Source organism: Callithrix jacchus, chromosome 3 (assembly GCF_049354715.1).
Source record: "Callithrix jacchus isolate 240 chromosome 3, calJac240_pri, whole genome shotgun sequence".
Taxonomy (NCBI): Eukaryota; Metazoa; Chordata; class Mammalia; order Primates; family Cebidae; genus Callithrix; species Callithrix jacchus.
The window spans coordinates 153413559-153420238 of record NC_133504.1 but is presented as its reverse complement, the minus strand read 5'-3'; positions in this window follow the sequence as shown (position 1 = coordinate 153420238).

Here is a 6680-nt window from a genome sequence, read left to right as displayed (position 1 = left end):
AGGATCTCTTGAGTCCAAGAATTCGAGACCAGCCTGAGCAACATGGTGAAACCCCATCTCTACAAAAAATACAAAAAATTAGCCAGATGTGGTGGCACATGCCTGTAGTGCCGGCTACTCAGGAGGCTAAGGTGGGAAGATCACCTGAGCAGGGGAAGTCAAGGCTGCAGTGAATCGGGGTTACACCACTGTACTCCAGCCTGGGTGACACACCAAGACCCTGTCTCGAGACAAACAAAAAGACAAAAAGCCCCACATTACTCCCCTCCCTGTGAATGAGTTTGTTTGTTTCTTCTCTTTCTCAAGGGGGCAGGGGGTGGGAATGTAGAAAAGGTAATCCTATAAGACCTTCAGACTCCAGAAAGTTTTGCATCCTATATTCTGCAATGTGTGTGATTATTTTTTTTTTTTTTGAGACGGAGTCTCACTGTTGCCCAAGCTGGAGTGCAGTGGTGTGATCTTGGCTCACTGCAACCTCCACCTCCCAGGTTCAAACGATTCTCCTGTCTCAGCCACCTGAGTAGTGGGGACTGCAGGCACATGCCACCATACCCAGCTAATTTTTTGTATTTTTAGTAGAGACGGGTTTCACTGTGTTAGTCAGGATGGTCTCGAACTCCTGACCTCGTGATCTGCCCACCTCCACCTTCCCAACAGAGCTTGGATTACAGGTGTGAGCCACCGCGCCGGGCCAATGTGTGTGATTTTTAACCTTTCCTTTCTACTTGCTCCAGTGTCCTTTATGATAAAGTGACTCTATTAGGAGATTGGTGTAACTTCTAGAACAAACAAATGACTACATCCTTACAAAATGGGTGGTCTATAATCCCTCCAACCCCAGCCCCAGCTCTAGAGTTAGATATTCCAGGTTCAGATCTACACTCTTTCACTTACTCACCAGCGATGAGTCTCGGGAGAAGTTATTAAACCTCCTTCCGCCTCCTTGCAGGGCAGCAAACTCAAGTGTGAAACATGATGCATGCAAAACTCATCTACGCTGTAGGTTTGGCTGTTGCCCTTGATGAGGTGGTCACTGGAAAGGGCCATGCAGAAGCTTCTAGAAGACTGGTCATGTTACTCATTTGGATGCTGGTTACATGGATGTGCTCAGCTTGTGAAAATTCATCAGGCTTTCAATGGGTATGTACACTATTGTATCTATGTTATTCTTTTAATAAAATTAAAAAAAAAATCCATGTCAACGACTTGACAGTTGGCATACAGTAAGTTACTACCAGCCATTATTCTTATCTCCTACTGAGTGATCGTCATCTAAGACTTTAATATTATTCCCAAGCATAAAGGAGATGAAGAACAAAAGAGACATGCTCACTGAAGGCAGCCTTGACTGAGCACTCAATGTCCTGGCTGCCCAACCTAAAGGGTTGGATAATTGCTAAGCAGATTATTTTGGCTGTTGTCTCTTATGCTCAAGAGATTCCCTCTATAAATGTTAGAGCACATTCAGAATCAGTTTCATTTCCAGAATTTCTCTCCTTAGGGGAGTGTCTTATTTGGAAAGGGGATATTAGGGATTTGTTGGGAAGCTGAGTCTGCACAGTACTCTATAAAATTGAGAAAGGGTCAGGCTGAATGTGGCGGCTCATGCCTGTAATCCCAGCACTTGGGGAGGTCGAGGCAGGTGGATCACAAGGTCAGGAGTTCGAGACCAGACTGGCCAACATAGTGAAACCCTGTCTCTACTAAAAATACAAAAAATTAGCCAGGCGTGGTGGCAGGCACCTATAATCCCAGCTACTTGGGAGGCTGAGGCAGGAGAATCACTTGAACCCAGGAGGCAGAGGTTACAGTGAGCTGAGATTGTGCCGTTGCACTCCAGCATGGGTGACAGAGCGAAACTCTGCCTCAAAAAAAAAAAAAAAAAAAAATGGGGAAAAGGTCAAATGGCCATATTTGAATTGGGGTGGAGGTGAGGATGGTGAGGTTGATGGAAATAAGACTATCTCATGGTGCCAGCAGTTTGGAATAAAGGTTCTGAAAAAGGAGAGGAAAAATCCCAGCAAAACCAAACTGGCATGGCCCAGTGTTATCACAATACTGTAAGCACAAATGTTTGACCCAGCACACCCCCAGCAAGGTCATCTCAGAAACAACTGGCTTTCAGTGACATCTCTTAGCTGCCTCAGAATGACTAAGGTCTGTTTAAACCTCACGGTTGGTTAATCATTAATGAAGATTTTTGACAAACAAAGTAGGACAAGCCAAGAAAGAAGAGTGGCTAAAAATTAGCCCAGGAAAGGTCCTATTTCTTGCCTATGCAGGGTTTAGCGTTGCTTTTATTCGTGGTAACAGAGCAGAATGGAGTTTCATAGAAATATGATCCTGTTGGGGAGGCCAATGTGCCTGTGAAGATTTTATTTGGGACTCTCCTCCACTGTATTAGTCTATTCTCATGCTGCTAATAAAGACATACCCAAGGCTGGGTAATTTATAAAGGAAAGAGATTCAGTGGACTCATAGTTCCACATGGGCAGGGAGGCCTCACAATTATGGCAGAAGGTGAAGAAGAAGCAAAGGCACGTCTTACATGGTGGCAGACAGGCAGTGCGCGCAGGGGAACTGTCTTTGATAAAACCATCAGATCCTGTGAGACGCTATCATGAGAACAGCATGGGAAAAACCCGTCCGCATGATTCAATTACCTCCCACCAACTCCCTCCCACAACACATGGGGATTATGGGAGCTACAGTTCATGAGACTTGGGTGAGGACACAGCCAAATCATTTCATCCACCCTCAGTCATCTGGAGGACTATAGGCCACCATCGCCTTTGCTGAGAAGCCTGCATTCCTGTCCTATGGGGGGGTTTACCTAGGGACAGTGGGGACACCCACATGCAGCTGCTGTATCATCTGAGGGGAGAGGGTGAAGGTCCTAGAGGCTGGAATCTGAACCTGCACATGAAACGGGTGGGTAGTCCTACATGCTTTGATTGCTGCCGCAAACTCCTGGGCAAGCTGAGTTGGCAGGCATTCCCCTGGGCCAGGAAGGCAGCAGGGAGTTTTTCGCTAGGGGCAGCACTCAGCTGCCATGTAGAGAAATCCAAGGCTCCATTGTTTCCTGAAAGACTTAAGGAGAAATAAATGACTAAGGGTTCTTTCCACATGATTATTGACTCTCAGCTTCCTTGTCATAGGGAACAAATCTCTACCTTCCACAGCTAACCCAGGGACATGAACCATATTTAATGTTGAGCAGTGCAAAGGTTGGATTTCTTCACACTCTTTCTCCTCCTTTAAGGCAGCCACCCTGAACTGGTTTCATGGACTTGACACCATGTTCTATCCTCCGGGCCCAGGCATTTCCCGTTCCCTTCCCCCTGCTCATCTTCCAAACTCCTACTCTTCCTGTAGGTCTCTGGCTCAAGCCTGGGTGTGTGTCCCCTCCCATAAAGCAGTACTATTGTGCCTGAGAGTTTCCAGAAGCCAGAGGGTCAATTTTATTGACTTATTTCTCTGGCGAATCTGCATAGTTGGCACTCCAGCAATTAATGTTGATTGACTAAATATGTGAATAAAAGAATAAAAAATTTCAGTGAATGAAATTTTTAAGGTAAAAAAAAGAATAAAAGGATTTAAAATGGAAAGGTGGCCAGTTGCAGTGGCTCATGCCTATAATCCCAGCGCTTTGGGAGGCTGAGGCAGGTGGATCACCTGAGGTCAGGAGTTTAAGACCATCCTGCCCAACATGATGAAATGCTGTCTCTACTGAAAATACAAAAACATTAGCTGGACATGGTGGCACATGCCTGTAATCCCAGCTACTTGGGAGGCTGAGGCTGGAGAATCTCTTGAACCTGAGAGGTGAAGGTTGCAGAGAATGCGCCATTGCACTGCAGCCTGGGTGGCTCAGCAAGACTCCGTCTCAAAAAAAAAAAAGAAAAGACTTGATAGAATTAACAAAGAGGAATGCAGTCACATTAGAGTTTAAAAAGGAGAATGGGAAAGGAAGTAACTTTCTAGAAGAGTGCCAACAATGTACTAGGCTTTTTCAGATTAACTCATCTTATTTTTATAATAACCTTATGAGGTCAGGATTATTATCCCTTTTTTTTTTTACCAGTTAAGAAACTGGTGCTCAGAGAGGTGAGGCATCTTTTTCAAGGTCTCATAACTTGCAAGTAGCAAGGCTGAGGTTTCACCTCTAGGTATTCTGACCACAAACCCAGCCTATTTTAGTAGGCCATGGCACTTGCTCATACAGGTAAGCATTTGGGTAATCACATTTCCTCTCCCAAGTTTATTGGCATGAAGAGTTAGAAACAGGAATGCTGGAGGCCAGGTGCAGTGACTCACGCCTATAATACTAGCATTTTGGGAGGCCCAGGCAGGCAGATCACAAGGTCAGGAGTTCGAGACCAGCCTGACCAACATGGTGAAACCCCATCTCTCCTAAGAAAAACAAAAATTAACTAGCCGTGGTGGTGCGCACCTGTAATCCCAGCTACTCAGGAGGCTGAGGTAGGAGAATTGCTTGAACCAGGAGGTGAAGGTTGCAGTGAACCGAGATTGCGCCATTGCACTCCAGCGTGGGCAACAGAGCGAGCCTTCCATCTCAAAGGAAAAAAAAAAAAGAGAGAGAAACAGGAATGCTGGGTACTAATAAGCGAAAAGACAGGGAAAAAAGCTGTTTAGTCCAGTAGCTTAGACCTTGGAATTGAAGCAAAACATTTTGTGGATGTCTCCTGAGTCTCTTTCTGTAATTAAACCTAGTCTTTCCTTTGACGTGGGGCTTCAGAAATGGTGGATGTGTCAAGAAAAAGGTAGGATAAGGTAAAAGTACATCTGTGTCATCCTACTCAGTAGTTTTGTAAAAAGCTGAAGATGGATTTTTTTGTTAGGGTCATGGTGTCAAAGCATCATTTCATCAAAACAGCTACGCCAAAATGTCACACTTCCTGTGACTTAAAAAATCAAATTCAAACAAAACAAAAAAACAACTGAAATACAAAGCTTTAGTGCCCAGAAGGCTTTATAATAAAGAAATCATATAAAAATTGGATATACAAGAAAAATCAGATCATGTTTTCTTTCAATTACGTGCTTTGTATGTTGTCATGACAGATATTTTTGGAATTTAAAAAACATGGGGGCATTTTGAACCTGAGACAAGGAGTCTTGAGCATAATTTTTTTTTTTGAGACAAAGTCTCACTCTGTCACCCAGGCTGGACAGCAACCCCTGTCCTCCCAACCCCAACCCCTCCTTCCCGGGTTCAAGCAATTCTCCTGCCTCAGCCTCCTGAGGAGCTGGGACTACAGGTGCCACCACCACACCCAGCTAATTTTTGTATTTTTAGGAGACATGGGGTTTCACCATGCTGGTCTTGAACTCCTGACCACCTTGGCCTCCCAAAATGCTAGGATTGCAGGCGTGAATCACGGCACTTGGCCCTGAGTATAGATTTGAGTCCCATTCTTACCAGCTGGGTGACCTTGACCTGTCACATATCTGTATCTGCCCTGCCTACTCCACTGAGTTCCTGTGAGGTCCACTTGAGGTTATGGAAGCCTAAGAGCCCAGTGAATCAAACGATCATGGTCATTATCCTCATTTGACACACTATTGGCCTCCTTATTTTGATTGTAAATTCTTTTTCTAAAGAGATCAATCTAACCCAAATGTGATTCTGCAACTTGAAGGGCTTCTGTAATTATTTCCCAGAACAAGTAGATCAGCAGATCTTGTTGCCCCTAAAAATACTGCCCAGTAAGCTGTCATCTTGGGAAGTTTCCCAGTCTGTTCTGCCTCTAAAAAGGCCTTTATCTGTTTAAGAGGAAGCAGGAAGTTAGAATTCCAAGAAACGCAAGTTGGCAGGCCACGGCCCAGGTTCAAAGTTAAGAAGGTAAAATTCTTAATAACTGACAAATCCAAGTGGAACAATTTTTAGACTTTATTCTATTGACAATCTACTATCTTCTCTCTTGTCATTTGATTGGCTTTGATGACAGACACTGTCTGAAGTTACTGATGATCTCTCAAGAAAAGGAAAGTTTCCTGCTAACCTTGTGATGCACTGTGAAAGGAGAAACAGGGTTTTGGTTTCAAATGCAATGACCAACATCAGGGTCATCCCAGCACTTTCATGAGACCATCAAAAAATTCAATGTACATCAACTCTCTCTCTTTACAAGACTTTGGCACTGAGGGTGGTGACAGGCTTTGCTACATCCTATTCCGATCCAGATTTGAGTATTATTTGAGTGTTCAGTCTCTTACCTTCTCCTACCACCTGAGCCAAACAAAGTTTGAGTATACTCATAATTCACAATTCACTATGTAACCGAGTTTTGGCTAGGTGCGGTAGCTCACGCCTTTAATCCCAGCACTTTGGGAGGCTGAGGTGGGCAGATTATCTGAGGTGGGGAGTTCGAGACCAGCCTGGCCAACATGAAGAAACCTGCCTCTATTAAAAAAGAGGAGAGAGAGAGAGAGAGAGAGAGAGAGAGAGAGAGAGAGAGAGAGAGAGAGACAGAGAGAGAGAGACAGAGAGAGAGAGACAGAGAGAGACAGAGAGAGAGAGACAGAGAGAGACAGAGAGAGAGAGACAGAGAGAGAGAGACAGAGAGAGACAGAGACAGAGAGAGAGAGAGAGAGAGAGAGACTGAGAGAGAGAGAGAGAGACAGAGAGAGACAGAGAGAGAGAGACAGAGAGAGAG